Source organism: Pelodiscus sinensis, unplaced genomic scaffold, assembly GCF_049634645.1.
Source record: "Pelodiscus sinensis isolate JC-2024 unplaced genomic scaffold, ASM4963464v1 ctg44, whole genome shotgun sequence".
NCBI classification, from domain to species: Eukaryota; Metazoa; Chordata; order Testudines; family Trionychidae; genus Pelodiscus; species Pelodiscus sinensis.
In genome coordinates, this window is record NW_027465914.1 from 1,153,219 (window position 1) to 1,168,197 (window position 14,979).

At 47.4% G+C, this 14,979-nt stretch overlaps 1 long non-coding RNA gene across 1 annotated transcript; it reads left to right on the plus strand.

The window, feature by feature from the left end:
• The first annotated feature begins 61 nt into the window (after positions 1 to 61).
• LOC142824855 (uncharacterized) lies at positions 62 to 8,514 on the plus strand. Its single transcript, XR_012899411.1, has 4 exons — positions 62 to 251; positions 460 to 510; positions 4,303 to 4,368; positions 6,464 to 8,514. It is a non-coding gene; the product is annotated as an uncharacterized LOC142824855 (long non-coding RNA).
• Positions 8,515 to 14,979: the final 6,465 nt, after the last annotated feature.

The following is a 14,979-nucleotide window of genomic DNA, read 5'->3' on the forward strand; positions in this document are numbered from 1 at the left end:
TCAATGGATGAACTGTCAATGAACAACAGCCCTGACAAGTAACTGGGGTTTCCTGACTGCTTAGGCTGTGCCTTTCTATTGGTTACTACAGTTCTGTGCCTCTTTTCCCCCAGGCTTTCTATTGAAGCATTAGAGGCTGTGCTTTTCAAGGCTGTGAATGAGAAGCTGATAAGAACACTCTGGAAGCAGAGAACTTGGATGCTTCTTGAAAATCCGCAGACTCACCACGAGGGGGTGTGTTTGCTGGTGAGGTAAGAGATCTAGGAGACAGCATTTCATCCTCAGGGATCGGCAACAAATAGAGTGACTGACAGGGAACTTTCAGGTATAGCTTTGTGCGGGGTGTCCTGGGTGAGAAACACAGAGCTTCCATGCGTACGTTTTATAGTTGTATGGTCATAGCAGCTAAGCTTTTGAAGTGCACAGTCTGCCCCATAAGTGGTTCCTTTTGTCTTCCAGTGTTCTGCAAAGATCTGGACTAATAACAGTGGAGATCATACAGAGCCTCAGGTATGAGCAGTTCCACCATTAGGCTGTTATCTGTTGTTTACCTTTCTCTGAGGAGTTGTACAGTTCAGTTCATAGGAATTCATTTTAGATAGTAGAATGTGTCCTTTGTAAGGAAATCTCACAAGGAACTTCATTACACCTTTCTTAATCATTTTCTCTTTGTTATTTTTGGGGCCTATACTAGCCTGGCCTAGCTGCCTATTCTAATTGCTGGTTAAGAGAGAGTGAGAAAGATATAGATAGGCTACGTCTACATTGGCAAGATTTTGCGCAAATAAGGTATGTCTAACCTACAGCACTAATTCAAATTAACTTAATTCGAATTAGTTAATTCAAAATAAGCTAATTTGAATGAGTGCATCTAGACCTAAAAACTAATTCGAATTAGCATTTTGCTAATTCGAAATAGCATGTCCACATTGAGTGGACCCTGAACCGAAGTTAAGGCTGGCCAGAACCAGTGCCGTCAGGGCATCAGGTTAGGACTTAAGGTTTGGAGCTGCTTCCTCAGGCTAGCCGAGGGCTGTGCTTAAAAGGACCCGACCCCCACCCCGGACAGACAGTTCTCAGGATTCCCCGCTTGCTTGTCTAACTCGATGGGGACAACAAAGCAGTCCTGTCTTGGAGTGCCCTGAATGCCCACACTCGGCACATTACAGCACTCGACCATCAGCCCGGCTGCACTTGCCGCAGGCTGCCATCCGGGGGAGGTCAATCAGGGGGCTGTCAGGATCCAGGAGGCCCTACAGGAAAGCTTCCACCCCGAGGAGCCCGCAGAGCCACCCCAGTCCTCCCCATCGGGGGCTCGTGCCCCATTCCTCCCTCACCTCCTTCCACTTACCCTTCCCGAGCCCCCTCTTCCTGATGTAAAAAATAAAGGACACGTGTTCAAAAATAGAAACTCTCTTTATTTAACAAAACTGGGGACGCGGGAGGGGTGAGTTAACCTCTGGGGGACTGGGAAAAGGAGGTGGGAGAGGGGAAGAAAGAGGGTGGGAGAGGGGAGGTGGAAACCTGGGAGGAGGGAGCTGGAAGGGGGAAGCCAGGGGAAGAAGGAGGAGGGGAAGTATAAAACTATGGTACGCCATATCTTCAGAACTGTGTACAGATGTGGTCTTCTCACCTCAAAAAAGATATGGCCTTGGAAAGGGTTCAGAAAAGGGCAAGTACAATGATTAGGGGTTTGGAACAGGTCCCATATGAAGAGAGGCTAAAGAGACTGGGACTTTTCAGCTTAGAAAAGAGGAGACTGAGGGGTGATATGATAGAGGTCTATAAAATCATGAGTGGTATGGAGAGGGTGCATAAAGAAAAGTTCTTCATTAGTTCCCATAATATAAGGACTAGAGGACACCAAATGAAATGAATGGACATCAGGTTTAAAACTAATAAAAGAAAGTTCTTCTTCACACAAAGTTCTTCTTATAGTCAACCTGTGGAACTCCTTGCCACAGGAGGCTGTGAAGCCTAGAACTATAACAGAGTTTAAAGAGAAGTTAGATAAATTCATGGAGGTTGGTTCCGTGGAGTGCTATTAGCCAGGGGGTAGGAATGGTGTCCCTGGACTCTGTTTGTGGAAGGCTGAAGATGGATGGCACGAGACAAATCGCTTGGTCATTGTCTTCGGTCCATCCCCTCTGGGGTACCTGGTGTTGGCCGCTGTCGGCAGACAGGCTACTGGACTAGATGGACCTTTGGTCTGACTCAGTACGGCCATTCTTATGTTCTTATGTTCTAAGCGCAGGGCTCAGGGTCGGGGGTCTCACTGGAACAACTTGATTTTCATGCAAACCTGCTCCTGGTTTTGGATGTGGCCTTTGGTGGCCAGGCTGCAGCTATCCTGCCCTAGACGGCTGCATTCCTGTGCCTAGTGTGGAGGTCATGGACGCTGGAGGCCTCCCCCCCAAACCTCGATAATGTCCACGATCTCCGCACTAGACCAGGTGGGCACCTGCCTCTTGTGGCCCTGGGCAGGCTCCTAGGAGCCGCCAGCCTGGTCCTGGGAAGAGGCGGAGGGCTGGGTGGCAGCGGGTGGCTGGCTCATGCCATGCCAGGTGCAGGGTCTGCTGGCTGGGTGCTGGCAGGCTTGCAACTGGCACAGGCACTGTAGCCAGACCGTGCCCCTTTAAGGGCTCTGGGGCTAGGAGAGGGGCAGAAAAGTTTCCCTGGCTTGGCCCAGAGTGGCCATCAGGGCAACCCGATTAAGGTTAGCCTCCCACTAGTTTGAATTTAGTGGCTACACAGCCCTTAATTTGAACTACCTAATTCGAACGAGGCGTTAGTCCTCGTAGAATGAGGTTTACCTAGTTCGAATTAAGCGCTACGCTAGTTCGATTGAAATTCGAACTAGCAGTTTATATGTATAGCCGCTATTAAAGTTAATTTGAACTAACGGCTGTTAGTTCGAATTAACTTTGTAGTGTAGACATACCCATACTTTTAACGCAAGAGTTTTTGCGTTAGAATATTTGCACAAGAGAGCGTCTACACTGGCATGTGCTGTTGCGCTAAGAGGCGCTTTTGTGCAAAATCATCCGTGCCAGTGTAGACGCTCTCTTGCGCAAGAAAGCTCCGATGGCCATTTTAGCCATTGGGCTTTCTTGCACAAGAAATTAATGTGGCCTGTCTACACTGCCCTCTTGCGCAAGAACAGTTGCACAGGAGGGCTTTTTCCTGAGCGGGAGCATCATAGTTTTTGAGCAAGAAGCACTGATTTTATACATTAGAATGTCAGTGTTCTTGCGCAAGAACTCCCCGCCAGTGTAGACAGGCAGCTGCTTTTGCGCAAAATCATGCCAATGTTGCAGCCAAGTTAGCTGGTGAGAGAAAGTGTGCCGTGTCCCTTTTGGTATTCCCTTTGAGGTAGACAGAAAAAGTCCCTGTGTGCAGCACTGAGCTACTATTAATCTCTCCGTGCTGTGACTTCTCATGCATAAATGGAGATGTTAATGTTCTCCTACTTCTCCAGTGTGGTGTTAGGAGGAATTTGTAATTTGCAATAGAATGCTTTGAGATGGCGCAGTCATTTAGTAGCAGAGGCTGGCACACTGTCACGTAGGGTATGTTTATTCTCCGATCAAACTAGTGTGCTAAAAATAGAGTAGCTGTGGCAGGAGTAGCAGGAGGGGTTAACTATTCCAAGGATGATCCCATCCAAACCCAAAAGTCTGTTCTCAAGGTGGCTAGCTCCTCCGACTGCTTCTGTCATCTTACCTGCACTCTATTTTTAGTAGTCAGAGTTAGTGTGGACTCAAACTATAGACCTAAGCTCAGTGTTGTTCACTGTTCCTGACTGGTGCTTCATCACTGGGAGGTAGGCAGGCCACCGCCACACAGTGCCTGCTGTTGCAGGTTCCTGATTGCCTTGCCCAGGAAGCACTAGATTCCTCCCCTTTGGCCCTGTGCCATCCGTTCCTTAGCACACCCATGCAAGCCAGGCAAGCATTGTGGCCTAATTAATTTATCCATGTGAGATCCTTGCTTAGTACGCACTTATTCCTGGCCCCAGCCCCTTTGTTCACACCACTAGATTAATACACTATTCTAGTATATCTCCAATAACTGACAGCAGTGGCAAGAGGAACATAGATTGTTTAAAGCAAATGAGGTTTTATGTAAACATTCTTAATTTTTTTCTCTTATTCTCTTCAGTGTGGACGCTAAACTTTTCTAGTATTTTCTTGCCTACAGCTCACCTTAGACCCACAATAGAAGCCAAAGGGCCAATGTTATCACCTTGCACTTAACAAGAGAAGGTTTTTTATTGATGTTTATTTTACACTGCTTATTTAGGCATCATCCTGGAACATACGGACACCAAAAATATGAAATGGCTGGACATGGAACATCTGTTGACCTGTAAGTAACAAATACAGGTGAAATCCTATTCATTAGTGAGTTATAAAGAAATTTAGCTGACAAGCAAGCAGTAACTGATACCACAGGTGTGAAGTGCATCAGCCACACATCAAAGGACAGATTCAGCTTTAGTCTGCTCTGAAAGAGGTACGTCTACACTACAGCGTTAATTCAAGTTAACTTAATTCGAAATTGTTCATTTGAATTAAGCTAATTCGAATTATGCATCTATACACAAAACCTATTTCAAAATAGCATTTTGTTATTTTGAAATAGCGCGTCCACACTGAGTGGACCCTGAACCGAAGTTCAGGCTGGCCGGAACCAGTGCTGGCAGGGCATCAGGTTAGGACATAGTGTGTGGGGCTGCTGCCTCAGGCTAACTGAGCTCCGTGCTTCACGGGACCCTACCCCCACCCCGAACAGACAGTTCTCAGGGTTCCCCGCTCGCTTGTCTACCCCGATGAGGGACAACAAAGCAGTCCTGTCTTGGAGTGCCCTGAGTGCCTGCACTCGGGACACCACAGCACTCGGCCACATGGAGCCAGAGCTGCCCCTGGGCACACCGGTGCGTCTCGTAGGGTTGTTGCCATCAGCCCAGCTGCACTTGCTGCAGGCTACCGTCCGGGGAGTCCATCGGGGGGCTGTCAGGATCCAGGAGGCCCTGCAGGAGAGTGTCCACCCCGAGGAGCCCTCAGAACCACCCCGGTCCTCCCCACCGGGGGCTCGTGCCCCATTCCTCCCTCACGTCCATCTACTTACTCCTCCCTAGCCTCCCTTCCTGATGTCAAATAAAAGACATGTATGTTCAAAAATAGAAACTGGGTTTATTGAACAACAGGGTGAACCTCTGGGGAGACTGGGAAAAGGAGGTGGGAGAGAGGAATAGAGTGGGTGGGAGAGGGGAGGGTGAAACCTGGGAGGAGGAAGTTGGAAGGGAGAAGCAAAGGGAAGAAAGGAGAAGGGAAGATCAGGGCCCAAGGTTGGGGGTCTCACCGCACCAACTTGATTGTCATGCAAACCTGCTCCTGGGTTCGCATGTGGCCTTTGGTGGCCAGGCTGGCAGCTATCCTGCCATTGACGGCCGTGTTCCTCTGTCTAGTGCGGAGATCATGGATGCTGGGGCATCCCTCCCAAACCTGAATAAGGTCCATGATCTCCACCCTGGACCAGGAAGGCACCCGCCTTCTCCAGCCCCTGTCAGGCTCCTGGGTGCTGGCAGACTGCTCCTGAGGAGCAGTGGAGGGTTGGCTGCCAGTGCCTTGCTGGCTCACGTTTTGTGGCTACTGGCTCAGGGGCCCCGGTGGCCACTGCTGGCTCTTGGCTGGTAGGCTTGGATCTGGCACGGGCCAGGGTCTATCCCTTTAATGGCTCTGGGGCCAGAGGGAGAGGAGAGCAAGTTTTCCTGGTTGTGCCCAGAGTGGCCACCAGGGCTCCCTGGGAAGGGCTGGAGGCCCCCTATTTTGAATTAATTGTCTACACAGCACTTAATTTGAAATAGCTATTTCAAATTTGGTGTTACTCCTCGTAGAATGAGGTTTACCAAATTTGAATTAAGCGCTCTGCTATTTCGAATTAATTTCGAAATAGCGGTTTGCATGTATAGATGCTATTAAAGTTAATTCAAAATAACAGCTGTTATTTTGAATTAACTTTGCGGTGTAGACGTACCTGGAGGAAACTGCAGCCAGTGTGATATAAGTCAGTGCATCTCCTGGCTATCCTGGCAATGCCTCTTCCCAACCTGTGTGATCCACTCTTTGGGCTCCATCGGCTCCCTGGGAGCCACTTTTTGCTACCCCAAACTCCACACCATCAGATTTATTTCTGTCAGGAGATGTAAAATAACTTAAAAGCAGAAGCTATTGAGTCAATGGAGCACCTTCCAATTGGATGAGTTTCTGGTAGGGTCAGGGTCTCCCCTCTCCCCCCTCCTCCATCTCAGTTTGGAGCTTGGAAGGATCCCAATGGAGGAACCTAAAGCTTTGTTTGGACAGAGAGCTTCTGTAGCTTGGTACTCACTGGTACTAAATCTCCAGCTACTGCAGGCATAGGTGACTATATGAAAAGTGAGTCATATTCTCTGTAATTCCAGCTCTCCAGGTCCTACAGAATGACCCAAGTCCCATTGTCCAGCTGGTGGCAACTCAGGTCCTAAGAGACATCTGACCTGGATGAGTGCTCGGGGAATGAAGCACAGACAACTAGATCAAAGAGCTCCTGCTACCTTGAATGGGAACAAGAGAGGGATTGCTGGAGGACAATGTGCTCTGTCTGTGCCAGCTTGTTTCCAGCTTGCACCTCATATACTTCGGTGGGAAGCTAGACATTGGTGGTATGCGGCCAGCTCTGCTATGGGGTAGGAGAGTAGTATAAGGGCCCTACCATCAATCAAACATTAGCCCCGCCACCTGACCCTGGAAGTCCCCCCCCCCCCCCGACTCCCCGGAAGTTCCTTCTCCCTTGTCACCGGCAGTCCCGCCCCTGGAGGGTAGTACATCCGGGTCGAGAGGGACAGGTGACCGGAAGCAAAAAAAGGATGTCATGTGACCCCCGTTAGGCCCGTCCCCTGTCACCGGAAGTCCCGCCCTTGGGGGTAATACATCCGGGGTCAAGAGGGGCAGGTGACCGGAAGTAAGGGGTGTCATGTGACCCCTCTAAGGACTTGCCCCGCCTCCCTCTACCAATCAGGAAGGGCTTTCCCCGTAGGACCGCCCCGCGAACCGCTTTGACCAATCGGGGGGAAGTTCCGGGACCGGATGACCCGCCCAGAAGTGGGTCGTGTGATCCCTCTAAGAACTCGCCCCGCCTCCCTCCACCAATCAGGAGGGGGTTTTTCCCTGTAGGACCGCCTCGTGAACTGCTTTGACCAATCAGGGGGCAGTTCTGGGACCGGATGACCCGCCCAGCAGTGGGTTGTGTGACCCCTCTAAGAACTCACCCTGCCTCCCTCTACCAATCAGGAGGGTTTTTTTTCCCTGTAGGACCGCCCCACAAATCGCTTTGACCATTCGGGGGGTGCAGTTCCGGGACCCGTTGACCAGACCAGAAGCTGGTCGTGTGACCCCTCTAAGAGCTTCCCGTGACACCCTCTGTCAATCAGAGCATAGCACTTCCCCATAAGTTCTAGCGCCACACAAAAGAGGCCATCTTGTTCCAAGAGCGCATGTTTCAGAGAGTGTGCAAACGCTGAGCGGAAACATGGACTCCTTCACCACCCCCACCAGAAGTTTGGAGTTTGTTTTGGTGACGAGGGCCTTCCACCACATGAGAAGAAAGTGCCACATCAGCAACAGTTCTGAGGACGAGGGAGAGGCGAAAAGGGGCCCTTTGCCCCCTCTGCTATTGGATACACCAGAATCTGATCCCGAAACCCAACTCCTCCCACGGCAGCCTGACGAGCTAGACGGCCTCTCGTTATCTGTCCCTGTGGAGGATGCTGCCCATCTCTCCCAGGAGTCGGACAAGGTGAACGGAAAAGAAGTCAAACAGGTAAATGAAAAAATCGAGGTGGGGGGCATCATGGGTGTTTTGTGAATCTAAAAACCAGCAGCTGTAGCTTATTCTCTTTTTTGACAATCTCTTGCCAGGTCGACGATGACTTTCTAGAAACCTTTGAGAAATTGCACATCGGTAATCCTGTGGGAGTAAATCTATCTTGTGCCCGCTTTTTTTGCTCATATCTGACACATGGATCTCGAGAACAAACGTGCAAGAATGAATTAACTCGGACTCCCTAATAGCGATAGTGGTGGGGGTGTCATGGTGCCCATTTGCAGATGGCTGTAAAAGGGTGTGTTAATCCAGATGCTTAATAAAACTTGTATGAAATGTGCTGGTGTGAATGTGTTCCTTCCATACTTACAGCATCTTTTACTAACACAAATAACAGTCATGTCTACGCAGATTGCTCTGTTAGAGAAAATATATTACACCCCCAGGGAAGCTGGCAGCTTTGGTGGGGTGAACCCTCTGTTTCAAGCAGTCAAAAAGCACAGTAAAACTTTGAACAGAAGACAGGTAACATCATGGCTTTCGGACCAAGACGCTTACTCTTTGCACAAGCCTGCTCAAATACATTTTAAAAGAGACAAGACCATTGTCTCAGACATGGATGCACAATGGCAAGCAGATTTGGTGGATATGAACGGGTTCTCCAAACGCAACAGCAGTTTTAAGTATATTTTAACAGTGATAGACATTTTATCAAAATATGCCTGGGCCTTAGGCCTAAAGGACAAGACGGGCAAGGAGGTAGCCAAGGCCTTTAAAGCTATTTTCAGCGAAGGTCGCGTGCCTCAAAAATTACAAACGGATCGGGGAAAAGAATTTTTAAACAAACCTTTAAGTGGATTGTTAAAGCGGCATGGTGTCCACCATTTTGTTCCTAACAATGAAGTCAAAGCGGGGGTTGTGGAGCGATTTAACAGAACTTTAAAATCTAGGATGTGGAGATATTTTACAGCCCACAATACCTTTCGCTACATTGACATATTATCTGAGTTTATAAAGAGTTACAGCTGGAGCTTTCACAGAACTATACGGACCAGACCTGCTGATGTGAACCCCGCAAATTCTCTGAAGGTCTGGAAAACTGTTTATGGAGATGATGTTAAAATAAAACAGGCTGTTGTTCCTTTTAGAAAAGGGGACCACGTGAGACTCTCTAAAACCAAAGGTGCCTTTAAAAATGGTTATGAACAAACATTTACCGATGAGATATTCATAGTGGATGAAGCCTTAACCAGGGGTGAGAGACCTGTCTACCGATTAAAAGATTACGAGGGTGAGACAGTGACGGGGTCGTTTTACCCTGAAGAATTACAAAAGGTGAACCCCAAACAAGACAGGATTTACAGGATTGAAAAAGTTCTAGCAGAGAAAGGGAAAGGAAGAAAAAAGCAGCTATTGGTGAAATGGCTGGGGTGGCCCAACAAATTTAACAGTTGGGTAGAAGCTTCTCAACTCTGTAACGTTTAAGCGAGAATAAAAACAATCCCACCTGCAAGGAGAGAAATGGAGGACGGGGGCTTCTACATCACTCTGCCCAGCAACGCCAGCTCTGGGGTTTTTCCCCAAAACACCAGCTCGGCCTTTACAATACAGCTAATAAAGTCGTTGGATCTCCCGGGGGCCTAGGAAGTGGGGTTAGCGGAAATACAATATCCAAACAGCTGGAACAACATTACTGAGGACACCCCTTTCCAAATCACCTTTGGAGATAAACCATGGAGTTATATCCTACGGCGAGGTTATTACTCAACTATACCCGAATTATTGGAACATATGAATAGCATTGTGGCACGTCATTCTGGACCGCCTGATGTTATCATGAATTATGACCCTGTGAGTAGAAAATGTAGACTTAAATCCACCGATGCTACTGCTACGTTTTCTACCCTCGGGGAGCTAGCTAACATTCTGGGTTTGGCCCCCGGGCACAGTGTCCAGAAGAGTCCCTTCTCAGCAGACATCACAGGGGGTTTCAACTCCTTGTATCTATACACGGATATTGTAGAACACCAGTTTGTGGGGGACTTTTCTGTCCCCCTGTTACGCTGCGTCCCTGTCAGAGGAAATAACAATGAGTTTGTTACCATCACCTACGATAAGCCTCATTACGTACCCATCAGTCAACACCACATCGACACCATCACCACTGAAATAAAGACGGATCAAAACAGATGCGTTTCATTTTGCTTTGGCAAGGTGATTGTGAAGCTGCACCTGCGTTCCCGGAAAGAGCGAGGTTTCTAAAAAGCAAAACACTATTATGGCGATCGTAAAAAATTACGGTGACTCCAAAGTCTACAGCAACTATTACAAAGCCCAGGCTGGATATGCCCTTCCTGGATATCATGGAGCCCCTGTGATGTACGGGGCCGGCGTGGGCGGTATATTCCGTAGCCTTTTTTGAAAAGCTGTACCGCTTTTGCGAAGAGGGCTAGAGATTATTAAACCCCACATAAAAACAGCCGCTCAAAACATAGCCAGAGATGTGGTAGGCCACGTTTCCCAGGCTGTCTTGGAGAAGGTGGGGAATCCGGCTAAACAGGAAGGGTCAGGGCTGATGTATATTAAAAGGAGGAAGAGAAAGAGAAATGCGTCATATCCGCGACGCACAGGACCCCCGAAACCCTTTAAAAGAAGAGCCTTGACACGCAGGACAGGCCATAAGCAAAAGTCCAAGAGGAAGCCAGGGAGAAAGAGGACACGCTCTGTACCTGGTAAAAGAGATATATTTTAGTCAACATGGCTTTCGTTCACTGCGGGTCGGAAGAGTGCACCAAATCTGAACTAGACTTGTTTCAGATAGCCCCTACTCAGACCAGCATTGAGAAAAGCATCTACATCGAGGTGCCGCCTCTGTCAGCCGTGACAGAAACTGCCCCCATCGACTTTTTTATAGCAGGGAATGGCATAGATTATATGGATTTAAACAACATCCTACTCTACCTTTGTTGCAAGATAGTAAAAGGCGATGGGACTGCACTCCCCAGGGATGCCGCGGTAGGCCTGGTGAATTACCCAGTGGCCTCTATTTTCAGTCAATTGGATGTTACATTGGGAGACCGCCTAGTAAGCAATTTTCCGCCTGACTGTTTTACAAAGACACTCCTGGACAACACGAAAAAACAGCTGGATGGTGAGAATCTAGGATTTGTGAGGTGTGCAAGGCTGACGTCCCAGAGCAGGACAATGGAGTTGTTGGGTCATCTACACAGCGACCTGTTTTTTCAAGAAAAACTTTTGTTGAACGGGGTGGATGTGAAAATTAAATTGACACGCAGTAAAGCACCCCAGGTGAGGTGTTTAAAGGCAACTGATGGTTGTTTTTCTTAATTTTTCTTCTTAAAAACAATGAACAATTCAGAAAAAATACCTAGACATAATATATATATATTAAATAGATATTCTATATATAGAGAAGTGTTTTATTTAAAGCAAAATGTGATCAAGTTCAAAAATTATTTTTAGAACATGACAAACTTCACACACTGAGCCAGTCAGACAGTTTAGCCAATTTTTGTTTTTTAGAAGGCAAAAAAGGAGTTGGTGTTTCTCGATCCATCCCAGCGTCAGTGGCTGAGGCCTTCAGGCGTTCCAAAAGAACTCTGTTGTCTGCACTGCCCATGATGGAAGATGGAACGTTTAGTTCTGCCATGGCATTGATAAACACATCCCATCCTTTAGGTACATGTCTGCTAGGGACAGAACGCGTCTGGGTGACGGCTCTGACTAAGTCAAGCATGTTAGAACCATTCACCACCGAGCCTTTGTACACAAATGCACCTTTATCATTCCAGGAAGCGATAGTTTTATCCTGGCCCAGCTTATTTAGCAACACTGAGGCGTTTTTCTTATAACGCTTATTCACGTTATCCAACACCTCCTGAACCACAGAGTCTGAGGTGTTTTCTGTTTCTGGAGGTTTGGCGGTGTCACTCTGTTCTGGTAGAAACAGACTTATTTTCCTTTTATCTGCATCACTTTGCTTCACGTACGTTAGGTATCTCTGAAGCACAGCGCTGTAGAGTTTAGCCTTTTCGTATTCGGCTAAGTCAGTCCTTTGAAGAACAGACTTCATTTCAGCATCCAGTAAGCGAGTTGCAGTTGTTCTGATATTTTCCTCCACTGGAGGGGGAGCCCTTAATTGCTCCAGCTGATGGCTGGGCACCAGGTACATTTTTTCTGCATACTCCATTATCGGTTATTCAAAAGCCCCGTTATCAGAGGGACAGCAAAACTTAACAAAGGGCCGATAAACCCCCCAGACTGCTTCACCAGATGCTTCTTTCTTTTAAGCGAGACCCTTTTATTAGACAATGTTTTTATAAGCGTGCGTTTCTTTTTCAGCACGCTCACTTGATTCTGCGTCAAAGGCACGTTTCCTTTTAAGGTATTGAGTGCTAGTTCTGAGATGGCCGCTACTAAATCGTCAGAGGCCGAACACAGTATAGCCTTCCTTTGCTGCGGGGGTGATTTGCTAAGTAATTTTAAAAGAGCCAGGTTTCTCTTCACGCAGCTAGACATGTTTTCGGTCGGCAACCCCCAGCTGTTAAAAAGGGTCTGCCGATAAATCATCTCTTTTTATACCCGGCGGTTGTTCTTTTCAAAGTAGAAGCCACCGGCCAGTCTGGAGGGAAAAGACCAGTTCTTAGTCTATAAGCTTCTGGCGTGGACGCATTTAAATCCACCACCAGGTAGCCATAAGGTCTTTTGGTAGCATCCTCAAAAGCTTCTAGAAAGAATTGAGCCTTGCCGGGGTAAATTTGCCGAGCAAGCGTAGCGATTTGCAGTTTATCCCTGGGGTTTTTGAACAGAACCATGTACTTAGTGTTTAGGTTAATCGTACGGCTCTTTTTCCCCTGACAAAATACGTTCTGAACGATATACATAATGCTCAATTTCCTGTGGTGCACGTACTTGGTAAAGGCTTTCTCAATTTCATCGCTTTCACAAGCAGAGTTCATCAGATCATCCACGATAATCAGATTCACTTTATTAGTAGGAAACAAATGGTCATCGTCAAAAGCATTAGGCAGACCCTCCACAAAATTAGTAAAGGGATATTTACAGAGCAGTTCTTTATACAGAGGTTGCCAACAACTGTAACACCACAAAATATTCTCAGGCATAACAGACAGTGTGTGTTTGGCATTATCCAATACGTTTTTTATAAAGTAACTTTTCCCACAGTTGCTAGGCCCTGCGAGAATTGCAGAAAAGGGGTGGTATCCATGGATCCACCTCGTATCCATTTTTCAAAAGCCGAAGGGCCGGGTTTTAAACCCTTCTCCTAGGACCCTCTTGTTATAAACACCTTTGTGTTTTTTAAGGGTTTTTGTCTCTATTTGCCACTGATTTTTGTTTCTTACAATCGAGGGCTGTTGCACCTCTATCTTTTTTGAGGTGTTTTCTTGCAGACCCGTGCAATAGTCCAGGACTAGATCTTTCAAACTGTCAAAGTTGATCTTTTCACAGTTTGCTACGTTTAGGGTAATTCCTTTGACTTTCATACAGGCCTTTCCTCCCGACAGCTTATACCCGTAGGTTTTCGGGCCTGCTGACACAAACTCAGTGATGTGTTGATCTGACGGGATCTCGCTCGTGAGGTCCCCTAAATAATCCCCCAGAGGGGGATTCCAGTCACCTTCCCTTTTCACAAATATCACTGAGTCAGTGTCATGGTATAGGCACCGCTCTTGCAACCCATCTAGGAGACTGTATAATTCTAAGTGGGCATAAGCGGTGGTGAAACAGGCTATGAAAACATTGGTATTGCCAGAGACAGAGTACCGGTCTTTTGCGTGCTTCCAAGACACGCATGCTGTTTCATTGTCGATAAACTCGCAGGATGAAACCTCGTAATTGGGGGAAAACAGGTACCGAAAGAGTTCATCAGGGTCTCTTACGATGCTGGTGTTGGGTAGGTTTGTTCTTTGGCCGAATTTACCCCACAGAGAATTTAAAAACAGTTTAGCAATTTGGCGTTTAGCTGGGTTCGACCTGATCTCGTGTTGGCGTAAACGCACGCCTTCTTTTTGGTAAAAATCGTTAACGTACTTATTTTGTTTTTGTTCGTCTGTGCACCAGCCGGGATACCCTGAAGCCTCTTGTTCCTGACGGAGGTGTAATTTGATATACTCTGACAAGAGTTTGTCAGATTTGTCACTGAAATGCCAGATTTCACAGATTTTAGCCACTGTATACCCCTTTGCTATGGCCACAGTCAATTCCACCGTGCACCATGTCCCCAGGATAGCTCTCTCCTCATCAGTATGGGTGCACGTCTCCCGCTGCTCGGTTTCCGCACATGTTTGGCATAGCGGGAACATAAGCTTGCCACCCACTCTGACAGGTAACAATGGGAAAAAGAGGCCTCGCGGGGGGTACACCTTAACTTTTGCAATTCCAAAATAATTTGCAAGGGGTCCAAAGTTGTCATAAACTATATCGGGGTGTCCAATAGGGTATTCTTTGGTTTTGTTTACGAAAGGGTAAAATCATAATAGTGGATTTCTTCCCCGGGGTTAGGCTTGTAATATAGGCGGATAGTGTTTGTCCTCCCCCCGAAAAGAGCATCCCTAGGCCTGAGAGGCTGGGGTAACTGGGCTCGGTTTAAAAAGCCTGCAAGCTCCCTGTCTGTTTCTTTCATCACCTCCCACTCGTGCTCCCAGAGAGTCCTCACTACAAAACCAAGTCGTTTTAGATAGTCAGTCTTAAGCTGCGTCTTGTAATAAAGAAACCCAAAAGTTGTCCCTGTCATAGGGTTTTGTGCTTTTTCACAATAACAGGTGACACAGCCATGGAAAAAACACCCGTTAAACTCAAAGGCCGTGCGTACCCCGTCAACATTGGCATAACCGTCTAAAAAGTAGGGGCCTACCTGTAGTGCCCCACCCTGTAAAGCATGCCGTATTTGTATATTTTCTTTGTAAGAGGTATACAGCAGCCACTGAATAGATGGGGTCGAATATCTCTTTTTCTGCCGGTGGTAATTGTCTGGAGGGAGAAGAGCTACCGTGTTAGGCTCCAAAAGCATAAACCTGTACATCGCCATGCAGATGGAGGCCAGCGTGATGTACTGGAAAGGATCGATATACAGGT